Source organism: Glycine soja, chromosome 18 (genome assembly GCF_004193775.1).
Source record: "Glycine soja cultivar W05 chromosome 18, ASM419377v2, whole genome shotgun sequence".
NCBI classification, from domain to species: Eukaryota; Viridiplantae; Streptophyta; class Magnoliopsida; order Fabales; family Fabaceae; genus Glycine; species Glycine soja.
The window spans coordinates 32,406,111-32,428,340 of NC_041019.1; positions in this window are offsets into that span (position 1 = coordinate 32,406,111).

The window sequence follows — 22,230 nt, forward strand, 5'->3', positions numbered from 1 at the left end:
GCTTTAAGGCTCTTAAAACCCAAGGACTACCCTTGGTGAGCCCCCCTTCTAGCACTAAGTCTCCAATACGTGTCACCTACAGCAAGTGACATGTATGTGTTTGTTGTCCGACAAGTGTACCGGATCGCACAAGTAGTATAAAACGGTAAGAACCGAGTATCGAACACTCGGGGAACTTGTGTTATTTGGTAAGCTATTTCAGGAAATAGGTGTCCGGTGTGTGTAAATGTAAGTGTGAATATGAACAAGTGTATAAACTATCTGTGCAAAAAGAAAGAAAATCGCGCGAGAGAAGTGATGTGTAAAAACAAGTAGAGAACATGTTGGTCTTCCTAATAGGTGTCTGATGCTAAAAAGATATTCTCTATCTAACAATGCTCCTATGTTCTTATGGTGTCTCCTAAGATACTAAACCCCGATTCCTCATGATAGTTTAGCCTAATCCTGATCAAGCATCATCCGCAGATTCCTCTTGTAAGACTAAACTCAACCAGGACCACATTAAGACACACATACTCAACTAAATTATCGCACCCCGATTCCTCGTGAAAGCACGACAACTCAGCCCTGCATTATCAAGGACTTTAGAGTCAGACCAGTTTCCACTATTGAATGACCCTAACAAAGCATGCATCTACGTGATCAAGGTAAAAGCATACTAGAATGAAAAGTAGATAGCACAGAGAACACACAAAACATCATTAAATAGATATAAATATATTTACATCAGGTACCTACAGGGAAGATCCAATAGAGGATTTAGCTTTCCATACCAGGAAGCCTTCTTAACAACAAAAAGAAGAACAAGATGAAAGATTGCAAAAATACAAGTGGTAAGGATGTCTCCTTCACCTCTAGGATCTCACAATCACTCACAAACTCATCTCAAGCTCTCAAATCGGCTCCTGCTTCAAGCTTTGGTCTCTACAGATCTTCACACAGCAAAATCTCTCAAAACTCTGTGGAACTTGGACCTTTCTCTCTAGAAACCCTAGACATGCAAAGCTCTTAATCCCAGTCCAAACTCCCTTCACAAAATCTGATTTCAGGCTGAAATAGGTGGCCTTGTTCGTGCTCGTGCGCTTAGCGCACATATGGACCGCTTTGTGCACGTTAGTGATTTTTGTCTTAGCGTGCCTTTCTCGCTTAGCGGATGAACTGAAGCGGTGCGCTTAGAGAGATGAAGTGGTGCACTTAGTGAACCTTGTCGCAACCTATCATTTTGCGGGCGAGCGAGGCGAGGCTCACGGGTGCGTCTTCCAAAGGAGGCAAATGCGCGGAGTCGCCACCAACGTTTATTTGTGGAAAACGTTGGAAAAACTGAAGGAAACCGGTCATGAAGAATATTCCAGATTCGGGAGTTGTATTTACGTTTGAGGAAGGTATTAGCACCTCTCACGTTTGTCCCAAAGGACAACAGCCTTAAATTAGAATTGTGTGAAATTGTGTACCTAAAATTTTATTTCTTTTTTATTTTTGAGGTCGACAAAAGCGGGGCTCTTGCTCCTACGTACCCTCCATCGAAGAGGAAATCAAACCTACGTAGTTCTTTCTAAAGGGCGAATCAAGCGATTCTTTTTACTTGGAAGGAGGTCCTTTTAAGGTGTTAGACCTTAAAATGACCCATTTTTACTTGGTGAGAAAAACTGAGGTATCGAACCTTAAAATCCTTTTTAGTGATTTTTTGTGGACGAGCTTGACTTTGCGAGTTGATTTTAGCCTTAGTTTCACTTTAGTTATTAGTCAATTCAATTAAGAAAGAGAAATCCCAAAGAGAAACGTCCGATTGATTTTTTAGGTTTATTTTACTAAAAGATATTTTTTTATTATTATATTATTATTTTTCAGGATATTTTGATTATTTTATTATTATTTTGCCTTTTTTTGGTTTAACTGTGGCTACAACGTGAACGATCGGTTATATTTTGTTTTAACAGTGATTAAACGAGATTACAACACAAATGATCGGTTGAAATTCATTTTATCATTTATTAGGTGAGAAAACGACTTAAATAAACGGTTAAAGCACGTTAAAAATGAAAGAAAAGAAAACTGAAAGTAAACGAAATTAAAGTGAAAGTACACAAAATGAGAAATGAATTGAAAGTCTTGGATTCGAAAACTTACCCGTTGAAGAACGAAGAACGAACGAAGAACGGATGAAGAACGGTGAAGAACGACGAAGAACGATGAAGAATTTCCACAGAATCGCTTACGGAGGCGTTACGGAAGCACTTCGACTCGATTTTTCTTCACGAAAATGTGTTTTTTGCCCAAAATAGCCGAAATGCATAGCCAAGGGGTCTTGAACATTTTGAAACAGCTCCCCCCTCCCCTATTTATAGGAAAAAAGGGAGGTGCTTGCCGCCCAGAGACTTAATGAAGAAGATTTCTAAGCGCACCCGAATTACTAAGTTCACCCCCCTTTTCGTATTTTACGGAAAAGTTACGGAAGCCTTACGGAAGTGTTTCGGATTTGATTTTCATCTTTTTTCTCTTCCCTTTCACCAATGTTAAGTGGAATATGCTTACCCAAGGTTTTCAGAAATTTTACGGAAGCATTACGGAAGCGAAGGAAGCCCCGGAAACCATTTTTCAAAAATGTGGAGGAGCTTGCCGCCCAGTTGCTTCCTCCTTAAGCAACCCAACTTCCAAAATGTTCCGGAAGGGCCTAGATTTGAATTGCTGTTTACACCCCTTTTACTAAATACACCCCCTTTTGCTTTTTTGGTGATCCTTTTTCCGTAACGTTACGAAACTTTATGAATTTCGTAACGATACTTGTTTCCTTTCCGTAAGGTTATGGAATTACTCCTTTTTTAGCTTTCGGAATGTTACAGAAACTCACGGATTGCGTAACAATACTTCCTTTTGATTTCCAGCATGTTATGGAATTTCACGGATTGCGTAACAATGCTTCCTTTTGATTTCTGGCATGTCTCGGAACTTCACGTATTGTGCAACAAAGGGTGTCAAGTACCTCGAAGCGGTCAAACAAAGGTTGCATGCCATCAAACAATGGTCCCTGGACGAAATTAGGGTATGACAGTTGCCCCTCTTTACTTACCTTTTACCGGAGATAAGAGGAAAGCAAAGATAAAACACTGATTTCGTCCGTCTTCGCCTTTGATGGTGGAGGATAGACGAACAGCGCTAGGCAATCAATTCGTGGGGCTCCAGACTCGATGGTGGAGGATGCATGAATGACAAGCAATTCATGGGGCTTCGGATAAGATTTGAGGGTGGAGGATAGACGAACAGCGCTAGGCAATCAATTCGTGGGGCTCCAGACTCGATGGTGGAGGATACATGAATGATAAGCAATTCATGGGGCTCCGGATAAGATTTGAGGGTGGATCAACATGGTCTTTTCATCGTGCGAGCCTGATCTTGATATCTGGGGCAAATCAAATTCGTGTGTCAAGGTGTCGGTCCCGGGTTGAATTTCCATATCATTTCCATGAGGTACGCATAACAATGATGATTTGGGAACAACATGCAAAATTAGTCATGGCTACAGCTAGGTGGGTACTCAAGCATCCAGTTTATGGCATTGTGATACTAAGGCTTGGGATTTACACAAGTAGACCCAATATTTCCAAATTATGCTCTTTCATCGGTTCAATGAATCCATCCATTCTTATCTCGGTTATTATGAAAAATGAACTCTTAGCGTTAGTCTCTTGTTTCCAAAAGATATGTTTGCTCTCTACGAATGATTTATGCTTCCTATGACCATAACATGCCGACCTTCGAGGTCTTTCTTTCTTTTTCTTTTTGTTTCATTTTTTATGTTTGCAAAAACTATACATCCATCGTTATCTATGAGAAAAACTTTTTCTTTGTACACCTACATTCCTATACACAACAATCTTTTTCTGTATACACACGCATTAAAAACTCTTTCTCTTTATATCAACATGGTCTATATACAAACTCTATTCTTGTTCAAAGACTTCTTTTTCATTTTTTCAACATACACTCATGGCTTATACAAAATTTTCTTTATATACCCTCATTACTCACACACAAGAATTTCTTTTCACACCTTATTTACACACACACAAAATCTTTCCATACATTTTTTTACATATAAAAAACTCTTTTCTTTTCTTTATATATATAGACACGACATATGTTCACAATGCCTCTTTCTTTTTTCTATTCTTGGTGTTATCATGATTTTTTTTTGTTTTATTTTTAGGACGACGTTCCTAAAGGAAAACTCTACAAGGTTCCGAAATTTCAACAAACATTACCGACAATAATGGAGTAAGCACTAACCCAACAATCCAAACAAAACGTATGCACAAAACAAACGACGATCGAAAAAACAAAACAAACATTAGTCCCTCAAGTCATAGAAACAAGATAACATACAAATGATAAATGATGGAACATACGGATTTGGGGATCCCACGGTCATGTGGCTCCGCATGCCACCGGACTCTTGGGTCACGGTAACAAAAGGTGGGGTGGTCGAAAAAAGTAGGGCTTTTGCTCCTACGTATCCTCAATTTGTGATGAGGAACTCAGACCTACGTAGTTCTTGATAACTGTGAGACTAAAAATAGTCTTGGTGTTTTCTTCACTAAAATGCGAACATGCTTTAGTAAAGAGACGAAACTTCCAACTGATCAGAGCAACATATGCTTTTTTTTTATGAAAAATGATGTGTCTATCGGGGAAGGAGAGTATGCTGATGAAATTTTCTCATAACCATAAATGAGATTTTGGATGTTAGCATTTCGTTTCTAAACGACCATTTAGAGGAAACACTGGGTCCAACAAAAATAGGAGAAAATCACTCAAAGTGTATCAATCTCACACAGGTAAGTGTTTTATCCTAATTCCGAACCATAGATATGTCATGACTTGATTTTGCAAATCATTTCCTATCAAATCAAAGATTACATGTGTGATCATGGATCAATAGGACCCCTTTTTTTTGGGAATGATTTTTAGGTGGGGAATATGGCTTTGAATGTTTTTGCCTTTTCCTTTTCTGTTTTTGTTTAGTGCGGGGCGAGAAAGTCGCTAGCGCACATGATTTTGGTTGGCAATCAAAGGGAGAGGACCACTTTTGGTCGTGGTTTCCTTTTTTCTTGTTTACTTGGTGACAATTCTGTATTGTTCAGATATTGTCTGGTCCAAAGACCTTTCTGCATATTTCTTTTGTTTTCTTCTGATCTTTGATCGGGAACTTTCTTTCTTTTTTCTTTTTGCTTTCTCCTACTCTTTGATTGGAATTTTCCTTTTCTTTTTTTTTTGTTTTCTTCCGAGGGCAAGGATCGACATTCTCACCCTGGGTCAAGGTTTATGATAAGTTGGGATTTTGGCTTAAGGCTTGTAGAACGGCTGGTCATGATATATGTCAGGGTTTGGCCAGCGGTTCGAGGATAAAGGGGATGCCCCACATTATTTCTATGACACACATGCAATGATGACGATTAAGAAATTTTATGCAAAACTGGTCATGCATGCACCCATGTGGACACTCAAGCATCAAGTTTTTATGGTCATGTGACACTAGGGCTCAAGATTCATTTTCCCTATTTTAAGTCAACCTAGTGTTTCCAAAATATGTTCTTTTATCAAATCATGCATTCATCCGAGTCCATTTTGGGCGTTCGGGAAAATTTTCACAGCATTCACCCTTCAGGTGTATACACATTTTTTCAAAAACTGGTTAAGATCAGTAAAATCTTTCAAAGAAAAGTTGGAAATTATCTCTTTTCACAAGCATGTTGTTTTTTAGCTAGACAACTTTTTCTTTTTTATTTTTTTCTTCCTTCTTTTTTTTTCTTGCTCGCTCTTTTTGCTCTTTTTTTTTCCATGAGGTATTTTGCTACCTAAACATACGTATATTTTTGTGAGGTATTTTGCTATATACATGCGTGTCCAAGGTATCTTGCTACCTAAACATACATATATATGTTTTGTGAGATATTTTTTCTATATACATGCATATCCAAGGTATCTTGCTACCTAAACATACATATATATATTTTGTGAAGTATTTTTGCTACATACATGCATATCCAAGGTATCTTTCTACCTAAACATACATACATACATACAGATATATATATATATATTGTGAAGTATGACTACCTTCCAAGCTTGTGCTTGTTTTATTTAAATTCCTAGGATCATGAGCAACTAGGTGTGTCCTGCTATGACTTGAGAAACAAAAGTGATCAAATAACAAGCAGAGATTTAAAAGGTACTAGGTTGCCTCCTAGTAGCACTTCTTTAACGTCTTGAAATGGACGCCTTATGACTTGCCGGTCACGGACCTAGTACTTTGCTTACCTTTGGCTTTGGACTTAGTCGCCTATTGGTCGGCCATGTGCCGTAGGCAACGCTCTAACCTTTTTGTGGATGAGCTGAGGTGAACTCTAGAGGTGGTGGCGGTGCGTCTGTTGCCCGCTGCAGGCCATCCCCAGGCTGCTGGGGTGTTTCGCCCTGCGCCTGCCAGGGGGCGCAGTACTTCTTGATGAAAGCTCGATTAGTAGGGGACCTAATGATCTCGCTGGGGGCAACAAGCACCCCGTAGAACCGACAGAGGCCCGTAATTAGAGTTGGCAACTCTAAGACCCTGTTGGACTTCTCCGGGTCCACATGGTGTCTTGCGGGCGTGATCCCTACAAACAATAGATGACATCAGAAATCAGTTGAGAGATGTGCCTACTTACCTATGTCACGATGGCATGAACTTGTTGGGGGGGACGGGCACCCTGTAGGACTAACAGAGGCCCGTAACCAGAGCTGGAAACCCCAGGGCCTTGTTGGACTTCTTCGGGTCCACTGGGTGTCTTGCGGGCGTGATCCCTGCAAACAATAGATGACATCATAAATCAATTTAGCCATATGCATACTTACCTATGTCGGAACAACACAGACCAACTGATACTTCCACAGGGGGAGATCGACATTGCGGTCGTTCGGCAGAATGTTGCTAAGTAGCAACATCATCTATATCTGTGTAAGAGTGGTCATGTTGGCGCGCATGATCCACACTCGTCTCTTTGCAGTGGCACGAGTGAAATCTTGCCCCGATATGTATAGTAGCTGCGTGATAGCCTCCCTCTTTGGTTGTGCTCGCACAGTTGGTTGCCCTCCAATATCAGGGGGTGGCCCAGGAACTGACAAAAGGAAACTACTGGCCCCTTAACCGGGAGTGCAAGTCTCGGTTAAGCATTTAAGGGCAGAGGACTTTAAATTCTCTTAAAGTGTGGCTATGGAGCCCACTGAAAGTGAGGACACGTAGCCTTCTAAAGTCGGTGACATGTCACCCTTTGAAGGTGAGGACGTCCAGCCCACTAAAGGAGAGGGTGTGCAGCCCTCTGAAGGCGAGGACGTGCAACCCTCTAAAGGTGAGAACGTGTAGCCCTCTGAAGGCGAGGGCGTGTAGCCCTCTGATGGCGAGGACGTGTAGACCTCTAAAAGTGAGGGTACTAGTACCCAAGGGTCCACCCTTATGAGAAAGCAAGAGATCGGCTCATCGAGAGGGTCGGTCATCCCAAATTCACAAGATTGGAGATTAGAGGTAAGAAATCTATGCAGTTAACATGATTTTTAGGGATGCAAATGCATGCAACCTTTGTCTTGAAATGCGGTAAATGCGGACTTCATATGCAACAATGCAATGTATTGGAAAGTTGTACAATGTTCATGACATTCTTTCCCTATTTTGTGATTTTTTTTATTTAATTTTTTTCTTTATTTTTTTTATTTTTTATTATTATTTTTTTTGGAAAACACAGATTGACTGTCCTTTTGAAATAGGTGATAATTCATGCAACCTTATCCTATCTTTTGCTAATCTCTCCGGGAACTCCCTCAGAGTGTATGTTCTATTTGATTTAGTCACTTGACCATTTTGGAGTGACGGCAATGGAGCCGTTTGACGTTTAATCAATCCATTGAAATTCCAGGGTTCATCCTCTTCTTTCTTTTTTTTTTCTGTTTAAAAGAACATCGACGGGTGAGAACTTTTGATCTGCCCCTATGTTCACTTGAGGCTCATGCATGATGCCCCTCATTGCCCCAGTGTAAGGCTTTGAGGTATCCATTTTTATCTTTCATCATGACCTTGTAGTTGGGAACCCATTGGGTGAGAACTTTTAATCTGCCCCTATGTTCACTTGAGGCTCATGCACGATGTCCCTCATTGCCCCAGTGTAAGGCTTTGAGGTGCCAATCGTTGTCTTGTTTTCACAACCTCGTAGTGAGGAAGAATGAAAGAAGCGGTTGATTCTTGCAAAAAGAATTTCCCAAGGACGAGAAATAGTTGAAGGATTTTTTCAGTTGATGGATTAAGTCAAATGACTCCTATGTAGAAGCAAGATGTTTTGATGTTTTGAGGATGCCAAAGGATCAAGTTCTTCTAAGACAAGAATCCAAGAAAACCAAGATATATGATCAAGTTGATCTCTAGAATCTTAGGAAGAAGTTTCCAAATTGAAAAAGCAAAAGGTTTGGCCAAAGAATTCTATCTAAATCATTTTAAATTGAGATTTACTCTCTGGTAATCGATTACCAGCAGCTGAAAATGTTTATAACAGTCACTAGAAATTCAAAATTTATAATGTGTAATCAATTACACATGGATGGTAATTAATTACCAGCATTTTATTGAACGTTTTAATTCAAATTTTAAAGCCTGTAATCGATTACACAAGTCTTGTAATCGATTACCAGAGGAGATTTTCAGAAAATAATTTCCAAGAGTCACATCTATTCAAATGTTTTATGAATGGCCATCAAAGGTGACTTGGAAACACGAATTTAAAGAGAGTTTTCATTGCCCAAAAAGTTTTATCCTCTCAAAAGATTAAGAGTTTTTCTGAACTGAAATGTCTTATCCTCTCAAAAAGATTCCTTGGTCAACCACTTGCATATTCAATAAGGAATTTTGATTGATCTTCATTGTACAATCTATCTCTTTTAAGAGAGATTTCTTCTTCTCTTCTTCTTATTTCTGAAAAGGGATTAAGAGACCGTGGATCTCTTGTTGTAGAGGATTCCTGAACACAAGGGAAGGGTTGTCCCTGTGTGGTTCAGACTTTGTAAAAGGAGTTTTACAAAGAGAGTGGAAAATCTCAAGTGGGTTGCTTGAGGACTGGACGTAGGCACGGGAAGTGGCCGAACCAATATAAATCAAGTTTGAATTCCTCTCTTCCCTTAAAATTCTTTTATTTATTGTTATTTATCTTTTGTTTTAAAGAAGTTTATTTTGAATTGTCTTTTGAGTAATTCATGTTAAGGGTGTTAATCCGAAAAGAGAGAGTGAAAGTTTAATTGGGGAATAGTCTTTGTATCTTAATTCAGCCCCCCTTTTTCTTAAGGTAACTGAGGCCATTTGTCCAACATCCTATTCTTGATAACTCACTTCTCTCTAAAAAGACAAACTTTCTGGAATGATAAAATGAGGTCACATGAACGTCTTGAAAACACAGTCAATCAAATGCTTTTTTTTTTCTTTCTGAACTCTTTTTTTTTTATTTTGAAACTTATTTGTTTTGAACTTTACTCGTTGTTTTACGGCACCCCCACCAACGTGCAAGACGAGTAATATCTTATTGAACGGTCTTGGAAGTCCAAACTCAGGAGCACAGGTCGCTTGAGCAAACAGACCAATGGCTTGCACCCACATTCTAGTGAAAGTTGAATAAGCAAAGATGCGCTTGTGAGAGGATGAGGGACAAAGATATCAACTTTATCCATTTCATTTAACATTGTAACTGTGGTTTACAATAATGGTACAAACTTGAAAATCCTGATGAGTCATTAGAGACATCTAACAACAGATTTCAAAATCGCCCCATGTGTGGCATCTCTTGTCAATGTCAGGATTTACACGCGATTCTCTTCAAATTTCAGCCAGCCCGCATCAATGAGACCTTGCACCTTACGCTTTAGGGCCCTACAATGCTCAATGGAGCGCCCTGGGGCTTCTCCATGACAAGCACACGTTGCGTTCGAGTCGTATTCTCGGAGAAATGGAGGTTGATGAACCTTGGTTGGGGTTATGGCTACCAGTGAATTATCAAGTAGATATGGGAGCAAGTCAACATAGGACCCTAGAATTGGGGTGAATTCTACAGGCTTTCTCGCTGCAAAATTCATTTCTTGGTTGGTGTTTTTGGTTTGTGCTAAAGGTGGTGTTCGTCATTGGAATTGTGGTAGACAGACTTTGTGGTTGATTTAGGGATGGCCTTTGTGGATAACTGGGCGGTGGGTAAGGAGAAGGTTTGTTATTGGCTGAGTAATGACATTGTTGGGTTGGTGGGAAACTTGGCTGTATAGGAATGGCAGTCACAGCATGTGCTTCTCCCTCATTCTCACCCTCTTCATTTGCCCCAGTTTTTTTTTGGCATTTATCAAAGCATGATGATCAGATTTGCCTCTTTTTAGACCCACTTTGATCCTTTCGTCGGTGAAGACCATATCATCAAAGCTTGAAGGTGTGTAGCCCACCATCTTTTCATAGTAGAATACTGATAATGTGTCTACTATCATTGTCATCATTTTTTTCTCCGTCATTGAGGTGCCACTTGAGCTGCCAGGTCTCTCCACCTTTGGGCGTATTCTTTTGAAAGATCTGTGCCCCCTTTTTGCACATGTTATGTAGTTGCATCCTATCCGAAGACATTATACTGACACTGCCTAACGAAGGCAACCACTAGGTCCTTCCAAGAATGGACTCGGGAAGGTTCCAAGTTAGTGTACCAGGTAACAGCTACCCCAGTAAGACTTTCTTGGAAGGAATGTATCAACAATTCCTCATCTTTTGTGTATGCCCCCATCTTCCGATAATACATCTTTAGATGGTTCTTGGGGCAAGTAGTCCCCTTGTACTTGTCAAAGTCCAGCACCTTGAACTTGGGAGGGGTGATGATATTGGGTACTAGGAACAACTCTTCTAGGTTAGCAAAGGCATAATCTTCACCTCCTTCAATGGCCCTGAGCCTTTCCTCTAGATGATCCAACTTTCCCATTTCTGCCATAGCATGAGGGTTTTTACTTGTTGTGGAATGCAAGAGGTGTAGCTGGGGGTGATACTGAGGGCCCTCCAAAGGGTTTTGTAGGGGTATACCACCAACTGCTTGCCCTTCCGTGGCATATCCGAGGCAAGGCTTGAAGTCGGCTAGATTGTGGTGGGGAATTTCATGTGTCTCCCCCACGGTTTAAGAGACACGTGCATGATCAGTTTGGGGTTGTTGGCTCTCAATGGGTATAGGAGTGGAATTATTGACATTCTTATTGGGAGTGTACGCCACATTGGGTGGCGTATAGTTGAGAGGCAAGCCATATGGCGGCAAGGCGTGCTCGTTTTGAATTTGCACATCATGGGGGCCGCCCATACTTCCCAAATCTTTGCCTACCATAGCTGAGGTTGGATGATTCATTTGGTTGAGGCCTGATGGGGGCATCGGGTTCACCTTAGCAACAGTGCTGGTAGCGGCAACTGCAACCGCATTGGCTTCCATTATCTTCTTCATGATCATCATGGCCTCCATCATCGTGGCCATTTGCTTTTTCATGGCCTCCATGTCGGCCTTCATCTTCTCTTGTACCTCCTCTACTTCACCCATTACTCTAGCTCTAGCACAGGTTCGGTGAGGGCATCGTAAAACATGTTTTTTTTTTATAACAATGATTAAGTTCATTTTATTTTATTTTAATTTTCAAGGAAAGAATGTAATGAGCAATGCAACCAATGAAAAGCATGGATGTATGCGAATGATGCATAGTTGAAGTATTGCAAATTTTTATGCAGGACATGGGGTTGAATCAATTTAGATTTTCAACATGGTCCATGACATCTTTGTCAAGGTGAAGCTGGAAGTAACAAGGATATCAACAATCCTAAACGTGTTTGGCAGTAGACGAAGCAATGATGTAACACGATCCATCTTTTTCCCCAATTTTTGCAAGATGGTTACTTCTATACTTCAACTTGACTCGATGAACCTTTTCGTAAAAGCACGAGCTTGGTTCAACCCCATAACCCAGGGAATGACAATTTTGATCGCCAATACTTCAACAACATTTCATAGGGATGAAAGACTCGGGAACACGCATGCTATGCATGGAAAATGTAATTATGAGATTGAGATGCCCGAAGAGACATCCTTTCTTAGTTAACCACGCATTAGGTACCATGCTCAATCATTTTGTTTTGTTGTTTGTGTTTTCTTTATTTTAGAAATAGGTTTATGATCCCAACATGGTTGGCACATGGTACCTAACACATGCAACTAAGAATGCATCATGAATTTTCATGCTTCCCTTTTTTTTGTTTTTGTTTTGTAGAGGAAAACACAAGGATCATGTATGAGCAAACATGTAGAACAAAAAGTATGTTGAACGCATATGCATGATGATGCAATGACTCATGCAAAATGTGAGGCTGGAATGTGATAACGGACAAATGCAGGAATGATATGTTCATTATGATGCTGAAGAGATGTTTATGCGATGCATGATATGAATGAATTTACGGACACGAGAGCCCAGAAAATCATCTCTCCTTACTTGCGCATTTGGGGGCGCAGTGCCCCATGTGTGCAGTTAAGAAAACGATATGGATCTTCCGACTTCCCACGACAAAAGACGAGACCCACATACAACGCAAGTGTGACGACATGATGCAGATACGCAAAAGCGCAACAGGGGTATTTACACAGCATGGCAATATCCTCAAATAATCATACAACAAAGGCATACATGACATTTAGGTTATATGCATGACAGTGTTTAAAAGGCACGCAGCGTGTTCGCTTCGTGCCCCTATTTTAGGGACCTATAGGATAATATCTAGGGGTCTCTAATAACTACTTCCAACGATCCATATCTCACATGGTTGTTTTCTAGAGGTATCATCACTCAAGATAATAATATTGTGGCGGTATGGAATACCAGCGACAACACATTATAAAGAGAGAAAGCTCTAGACGAGATTTCACTATTATCAAGCAAGTCGGAGACCTAGCATGACCATAGATTCACCTCCACTCCTTAAATTCCCATGGACCCGGGTATAGGGCCCCTTTTTTACTCAAACCCGTGGGTGCTTAGAATGCAGTGTAAAAATGTGGAAGACACAACATTTATTATATTTACACAATTCAAAAAATGCACACACAAAGTTCCACAATTCCACAATTTCCTAAAATAGGCCTAACTCACAAAAACAGTCCCCAGCGGAGTTGCCAACTGTCACAACCTTACCCTTTTGCAAGCGAGCGAGGTGAGGCTCACGGGTGCATCTTCCAAAGGAGGAAAATGCGCGGAGTCGCCACCAAAGTTTATTTGTGGAAAACGTCAAAAAAACCGAAGGAAACCGGTCATGAAGAATATTCCAGATTCGGGAGTTGTATTTACGTTTGAGGAAGGTATTAGCACCTCTCACGTTTGTCCCAAAGTACAACAGCCTTAAATTAGAATTGTGTGAAATTGTGTACCTAAACTTTTATTTCTTTTTTATTTTTGAGGTCGACAAAAGCGGGGCTCTTTCTCCTACGTACCCTCCATCGAAGAGGAAATCAAACCTACGTAGTTCTTTCTAAAGGGCGAATCAAGTGATTCTTTTTACTTGGAAGGAGGTCCTTTTAAGGTGTTGGACCTTAAAATGACCCATTTTTACTTGGTGAAAAAAACTGAGGTATCGAACCTTAAAATCCTTTTTAGTGATTTTTTGTGGACGAGTTTGACTTTGTGAGTTGATTTTAGCCTTAGTTTCACTTTAGTTATTAGTCAATTCAATTAAGAAAGATAAATCCCAAAGAGAAACGTCCGATTGATTTTTTTGGTTTATTTTACTAAAAGATATTTTTTTATTATTATATTATTATTTTTCAGGATATTTTGATTATTTTATTATTATTTTGCCTTTTTTTGGTTTAACCGTGGTTACAACGTGAACGATCGGTTAGATTTTGTTTTAACAGTGATTAAACGAGATTATAACACAAATGATCGGTTGAAATTCATTTTATCATTTATTAGGTGAGAAAACGGCTTAAATAAACGGTTAAAGCACGTTAAAAATGGAAGAAAAGAAAACTGAAAGTAAACGAAATTAAAGTGAAAGTACACAAAACAAGAAATGAATTGAAAGTCTCGGATTTGAAAACTTACCCGTTGAAAAACAAAGAACGAACGAAGAACGGATGAAGAACGGTGAAGAACGACGAAGAACGATGAATAATTTCCACAGAATCGCTTACGGAGGCGTTACGGAAGCACTTCGACTCGATTTTTCTTCACGAAAACGTGTTTTTTGCCCAAAATAGCCGAAATGCATAGCCAAGGGGTCTTGAAAATTTTGAAACAGCTCCCCCCTCCCCTATTTATAGGAAAAAAGGGAGGTGTTTGCCGCCTAGAGACTTAATGAAGAAGATTTCTAAGCGCACCCGAATTAATAAGTTCACCCCCCTTTTCGTATTTTATGGAAAAGTTATGGAAGCCTTACGGAAGTGTTTCGGATTTGATTTTCATCTTTTTTCTCTTCCCTTTCACCAATGTTAAGTGGAATATGCTTACCCAAGGTTTTCAGAAATTTTATGGAAGCATTACGGAAGCGACGGAAGCCCCGGAAACCATTTTTCAAAAATGTGGAGGAGCTTGCCGCCCAGTTGCTTCCTCCTTAAGCAACCCAACTTCCAAAATGTTCCGAAAGGGCCTAGATTCGAATTGCTATTTACACCCCATTTTTACTAAATACACCCCCTTTGCTTTTTTGGTGATTCTTTTTCCGTAACGTTATGAAACTTTACGAATTTCGTAACGATACTTGTTTTCTTTCCGTAAGGTTACGGAACCTTATGGGTCATGTAATTACTCCTTTTTTAGCTTTCAGAATGTTACGGAAACTCACGGATTGCATAACAATACTTCCTTTTGATTTCCGGCATGTTATGGAATTTCACGGATTGCGTAACAATGCTTCCTTTTGATTTCTAGCATGTCTCGGAACTTCACGTATTGTGCAACAAAGGGTGCCAAGTACCTCGAAGCGGTCAAACAAAGGTTGCATGCCATCAAACAATGGTCCCCGGACGAAATTAGGGTATGACAAACCTGTACAACTCATCTTCTTCCAGAGTCTTCCTCGTGCTTAGCCCAGGAGTGTTGCACTTAGCGGGCGCTCGCTAAGCCAACAAAATTGGCTTAGCGAGAAGGTTAAAAGTAACACTTTCCAAAGCTTGCCCAATTAACCTGAAATTGAGAGAAAATGATTATTAAATGCACAAAATGAAAATACTAAGTGTTTATTATCTATACTTAACAGAAAATACTTATAACACTACAAAATAACCATAAATTGGGAGAGTTTGATACAATTTATACAAGTTTTATACACAAAAGTTAGTCATTTTCACCAACTAACAACTCCCCTAAATTTACAGTTTTGCTTGTCCTCAAGCAAAAAGAGAACAACTCACTTGTCCTCAAGTGACAATGACATGCAGTGACTTTGTACAAAGGTGTATGCTACAAAAGTTACTGATTGCATAATAAGAGAATGGAGTAAAATGACCTCATCACTTGTCTTTCACAACGTATGCAGTTATCCAAAGAGAAGAATGAAATGTAACCTGAACAAATAGATGGAGTTAGGCATAAGACAGATATCAACGAAAGTAGCTTAAACCACAGTCTCACGGCCACTGTTTGTGGAAGCAATGACTTCCAAGATTATTTTGATGATGCCAAATAATCAAGAGTTAAGCAAGTTCCAAAGAATCAGGAGTCAAAAAAGCTTCAAGAATAATCAAGTTTCAAGATTCAATCAAGTTTCAAGAATCAAGATTCAAGAACAATCAAGATCATGATTCAAGACTCAACATTCAAGAATCAAGAGAAGAATCAATCAAGATAAGTACTAAAAAAGTTTTTCAAAACATTGAGTAGCACAAGAATTTTTCACAAAATCTTTTACCAAAGAGTTTTACTCTCTGGTAATCGATTACCAAAAGGTAGTAATCGATTACCAATAGCCAGCATTGTTTTCAAAATCGATTACAATTACCATAATCATGTAATCGCTTACCAATATTTTAAAACATTAGATTTCAAATTTCAAGAGTCACAACTAGTGATAAAACATTTTTTAAATCATTTTAATCTTATGTAATCGATTACACAATACTTGTAATCGATTATCAGAGTTTCTAAACGTTTTGATTTTCAAATTTAAACATGAAGAGTCACATCTGTTAATGTGTAATCGATTACACCTTGATGTTAATCGATTACCAGTGACTGATTTCAAAAAATAAATTTCCAAAAGTCACAATTCTTAAAGTCACTTGTTTCTGAAGATTTTTTCAAAAGTCACAACTTTTTGAGTCACTAGTTTTCAAAAGAGTTACAATTTTTAAAAAGTGACTAGTTTTAAAGAAATTGCCAAGAGTCACAAACTTTAACTTGAGTCATCAAATGAATATAGATATGTGGCCATGGCATGAATTTTAATAATGAGTTTTTACATAAATTTCTGATTCATTTCTTAACTTCTTTCTAAGAGTTTTTGTTCAATACTTTCTCTTCCAAGAAAAGTTCATTGTTCAAAAACTTGTGCTACTTTTCTTCTTCATTCACTTCTTCCTTTTGCCAAAAGAATCGGAGGACTAACCGCCTAAGTTCTTTTGTATCTCCCTTCTCCCTCTTCCAAGAAAATTCAAAGGACTAACCGCCTGAGAATTCTTTTGATTCTTCCCTTCCCCTTAAACAAAAGATTTCAAAGGACTAACCACCTGAGATATCTTTTGTTTCCCCTTACAAAGATTCAAAGGACTAACCGCCTGAGAATCCTTTGCCTTAACACATTGAAGGGTACATCCTTTGTGGTACTAGTAGAGGGTACATCTACTTGGGTTGTTATACTGAGAATAAGAGAGGGTACATCTCTTGTGGATCAGCTCAAGTGGAGGGTACATCCACTTGGTTGTTTAAAGAGAACAAGGGAGGGTACATCCCTTGTGGATCTTTGGCTTGTAAAGGATTTTACAAGGTTGGAAGAAATCTCAAGAACCGTTGGTTGTTTGGGGACTTGATGTAGGCATGGGTTGTTGCCGAACCAGTATAAATCTTGTGTTTGTCTTCTTCTTCCCTACACTCTTTAATTTCCGTTGTGTACTTTTAATTTTCGCTTTTACTTTTGGTTAAGTTTTTGTTTCTGCTCTTTACTTTCTTAACTTAGTAGTAAAAGCCTAGTTGAATCTAGTAACATTAAGAAGGATAAATTTTTAATTAGTCAAGACACGTTAATAATTAATTCAACCACCCTTCTTAATTATTCCGAGGCTACTTGATCCAACAAGTGGTATCAGAGCAGGTATCTTGAGAAAAGTTTCACAACTTCAAGATTCATGGCCTCCTCAAATTCTCTATTTCCTGAAGGAAACTCCATCCATAGGCCACCTATCTTTAATGGTGAGGGTTACCACTATTGGAAAACCCAAATGCAAATCTTTATTGAAGCCATAGATTTAAACATTTGGGAAGCAATAAAAATAGGACCTTATGTACCCACCACAGTAGATGTAAGCACTAGCACAACAATAGAAAAACCAAGAGATAAATGGATTGAAGAAGATAGAAGAAGAATCCAATATAATCTTAAAGCCAAAAACATCATCACTTCTGCCCTAGGAATAGATGAATATTTTAGAGTGTCAAATTGTTCAAATGCAAAGGAGATGTGGGATACTCTCCAACTTACACATGAAGGCACCACTGATGTGAAAAGATCTATAGTCAACACCCTTACACATGAATATGAATTATTTAGGATGAACACTAATGAGAACATCCAAAGCATGCAGAACAGATTCACACACATAGTCAATCACCTTGCCTCCTTAGGAAAAACCTCTCAAAATGAAGATTTAATCAATAAAGTTTTGAGATGCTTAAGTAGGGAATGGCAACCCAAGTTAACTGTCATTTCTGAAAGTAAAGATCTTTCCTCTATGTGTCTTGCCATTCTTTTTGACAAATTACAGGAACATGAAATGGAACTTCAACATCTCAACCAAAATGAAGAGACTGACAAAAGGAAAAGAAGCATAGCAATCAAAGCCTCCTCCTTAATGTAAGAAGAAGAAGAAGAAGAAGAATCTGATGATGAAGAGGACTTCTCACTCTTTGTGAAGAAGTTTCATAAATTCATCAAAAATAGAATAATGGAGAGAAGCCATAACTTCAACAATGGGAAGAGATCTCAAGAAGTTTCTCCAACACTTAAATGCTATAAGTGTAATCAAACAGGTCACATAAAGGCAAATTGCCCCTCAAATGAGTCATGGCCCGAGAAGAATGAGAAGAAAGGCTATAAAGAAATAAGATCCAAGAAGGCGTATATTGCTTGGGATGACAATGACTCATCAGATGGTTCGGAGAAGGAGATCAACCTTCTATCCAAGGACTATGAAAGTGATGAGAACATCTCTCAAGAAGTTTAAGCAAGAAAAAAAAAGTCTGACTTCCATCTTTAAAGATCTAAGCACTTGAATCATGAAAATGGTAACATCAAAACCATTCTGAAATTCTGATACTGGGGACAGATGTCGTACAGGATGTCACGACATCGCGCTTCAGAACATGCAGATTATATTTGGGAGTATGAACAGATTAAACAAGTAAATAACACAAGAGAATTGTTAACCCAGTTCGGTGCAACCTCACCTACATCTGGGGGCTACCAAGCCAGGGAGGAAATCCACTAAAATAGTGTTAGTTCAAGGTCTAACAGCCACTGTTTACAACCTTCTCACCTAACCACTACCCGTGCGACCTCTACCTAAGAGCCACTCTTAGATATGAGAACCCCTCTCACTCCCTCTCAATCACACTCCCGTGTTTACAATCAAATCAAAAACACACCAGAGATTGCTCTCTGAACAAAAGAGATCAACTCTACACACTAGAGATCAACTCTACACACAAGAGATCAACTCTACACACTCAGGTCCAACACTTGATGTTAGGGTACCATCAAGGTGGCTCACAAAACACTCAAGTCCCAAAACTCACAAAACAACTCTTCAATCCCGGACTTGGTACAAAACTCGTGCAGCCTCCATGTTTATATAGCAGTGTGCGTTTCTGGGCTGCAACTTCTTGATGCTGGATGAGATCTATCATTTTCCTGAAAATCTGCACTTAAAGATCTAAAAGATACAGTTTGATCTTTTAGTTTTTATCTTTAATCTTTAATCTTTAATCCCTGAACGAACTATTCAAGTTTGTAATTCGAACTTTAATTATCTTTTAATTCGTTCCTAAAGATAGATCATCTAATCTCTTGCTAACTGCACAATAATCTGTTAAAGATATAACAGATTTATATGTCCAGTATTTTCGGGCAAGATGTCCTGGACATCGTATCCGACATCGTGGATCCTGCAACTTCAATGCTTTTAGCAACTCCAGTATTTTCGGGCAGGATGTCCTGGACATTGTATCCGACATCGTGGATCCTGCAGCTTCAATGCTTTTAGCAATTCCAGTATTTTCAGGCAAGATGTCCTGGACATTGTATCCGACATCGTGAATCCTGCAGCTTCAATTCTTCATTTGACATTTCATCTTGCCTTGTGCATTGTGCAGCCCGATCTTATTCTTTGACATAACGTTGGACATCATGTGCAGCAACTCCAGCTTTCCTTCATTGTCTAAGTGCTTATGTTTTAACAAAATCTTAGCCAATCTTTTAAAGCTCAGTGAAGCTAAGCACTAACAATCTCCCCCTTTGGCAAATTTTGTCTAAAACATACTTAGACACTTCCTGAGCAGGTACGAGCAGTTATGCAAGCGGGATCAGCAACTTTCATTATCAAAGTAATCAGGCACAGCGGAATCTGTAGTTTAGACAAGTTGCAAGTCGTTTCCAGGATGTCAAGACATCTCTCGTGACATCAGCTTTCTGCTCCCCCTGTCTCCATGCTCTTACTGCTGTGAAGCAGTTCACTGCAGCATCTTCTATCAGCTACTAGTCTTTACCAGGATGTCACGACATCTCATGTGACATCAGTTTTCTGTTCCTGCTCCCCCTGTCTCCATGCTTACTGCAGCATCTTCTATCATCTACTAGTAGCTTACATCAGTCATCATCAGCAGCAGCAGTCTCCCCCTCAAGATCATGAATCATGCATACATCGTATCCTACTGCCATACATCATATTGCATACATAGTATCCTACTACTCAAAATCATGCATACATGCATACATAACTATTATTACTCCCCCTTTTTAGACAGAATTTGACAAAAGTAGAATGCATGAACTTAAGGTGCAAATATTACAGACCAATAGTAATCAATTGTTCAAAGGGACATGCCCCTATAGCCAGTAAAAGTGAAAAGCAAAAATAAAGGTCTGATGGTCATGGGGTGGCCTCAGAATCATCATCATCCGATTCTGTATCCTCTGCTGCATCTTCCTCTTCCTCAGCTGCCTCTTCTTCTTGCTCAGCTGCTTCACCATCATCAATGCCACTGTCTGTGAGTCTTTCGATCAGCCGTTCCAGCTCCATTTTCTTCTCTGTGGTGGCTTTGATGGTTGCCTCCAGCACCTTGCATGTGTCCTTGAGTTCAGCAATCAAGGCATCCTTGGATACAGCACCTGAAGCAGCAGCTTTCCCTGATGTCGAGACAATGTCTGGGACATGTGTCCCCTCAAACAGTTTGTAATGCAGGGATAGAGGAGATTCTCTCTTCATCACAAAGTCAATGTTGTTTAAGATATTGGGATGTTGACTCAACATAATGCCACACAATACAGTTGGGAAGGCAATGGGTAATTTAACAGCAAATGATTCTGAATGCTTAACAGTTTGATCAAAAATATAGTTTCCAAAATTAAATTTGGACTTGGTTCCAACAGCATACAGAAATTTACCCAAACCTGTGGCAACAGTGGAAGTATGATTGGTGGGTACCCAGTTTGCAGCGCCAATCCTATGCAGAATTGCATACTTCACACTCAGCTTCCCTGCAGAAAGCTTCCCTTTCTTTGGCCAATGCTGGACTTGTTTGGCAGTGATTTCCTTGGCAATTTGATGTTCAGAAGCATCAATATCCACCACTCCTTCAGTAGGTCTGCCCAGGTATTTGTTGATCACAGCAGGGGAGAATCTAACACACTTTCCTCTGACAAACACTTTCTGGTACTCATCACTCTTTCTGTTGGTTATGTCAGAGGGAATGTTGACAATGAATTCCCTGACTAGGCTTTCATAACAATCTCCCAACTTGGTGACTGTCTTCAGTAGTCCAGCAGCCTTGATGAGGTCCATGGTCTCCTTGCAATCCAAGGCATCTCTTCCCAGTTCTCTTTCAACCGCAAGTCTGCGTTGATACACATATTTCCACTTTTCAACATTGCCAATGGAGTGGAAAGAGATGTTGTCCAATGGTGCATCAGGAACATTTCCAGGCACCTTTCTCCCAGATTTCTTGGACCTCTTTGATGTCGAGACATCTAGTTCGACATCATCATCAGAATCAGATGAGGAAATTTCTTTCCTCTTCTTGGAGGGGATTGCAACTTTGCTCCTTCTGGATGTGGTAGGAGTGATTGGAGTGCTCTTCTTCTGGGCCATAGTTTTGATTCGTCCAGACCTCTTGATGGGGGTTTTCCCTTTTCTGCTTTGTAACCTTTCTGCAATGCCAGGTGCCAACCTGTTGGCAATGGGTTCCTCATCAGATTCTACTTCTTCAAGGTCAATGAGGTCACCTGGAGCAGGTTCTGGTGCCCGTGGTGCAGGGGTCTCCTCTGAGGCTTGATCCTCTTCTTCTGTTGATTCCTCTTCACTGGGTGAAGAGAGGGCTTCAGCATTTGGAGCGGAAGATGTTGGAACATCTTTATCAACATCAGGCACAGAAACATTCGGGGTGGAGGATGTTGGAACATCTTCATCAGCATCAGGCACAGAAGCATTTTTCAGAATGTTACTCACAATACTGCGGATCTTCTTATCCATCTCCGGGTCTACTTCCCTAGGACTTGTTGCAAGGCTAGGGTTTTCAGAAATCTTCACACCCTGTTGTCGTTTGGGAACCAGTTTTTCAGGAACAGGGGCTTGACCAGGAATCATCTGTATGGGTTGGATATGGAATTCAGGTTGTTCCTGGATTGATGGCGCTTTGGTGGATGATGGAGATGATGGTACAGCGGGTGAACCAGGAGCTGAAGTTTCTTTTGGCGAG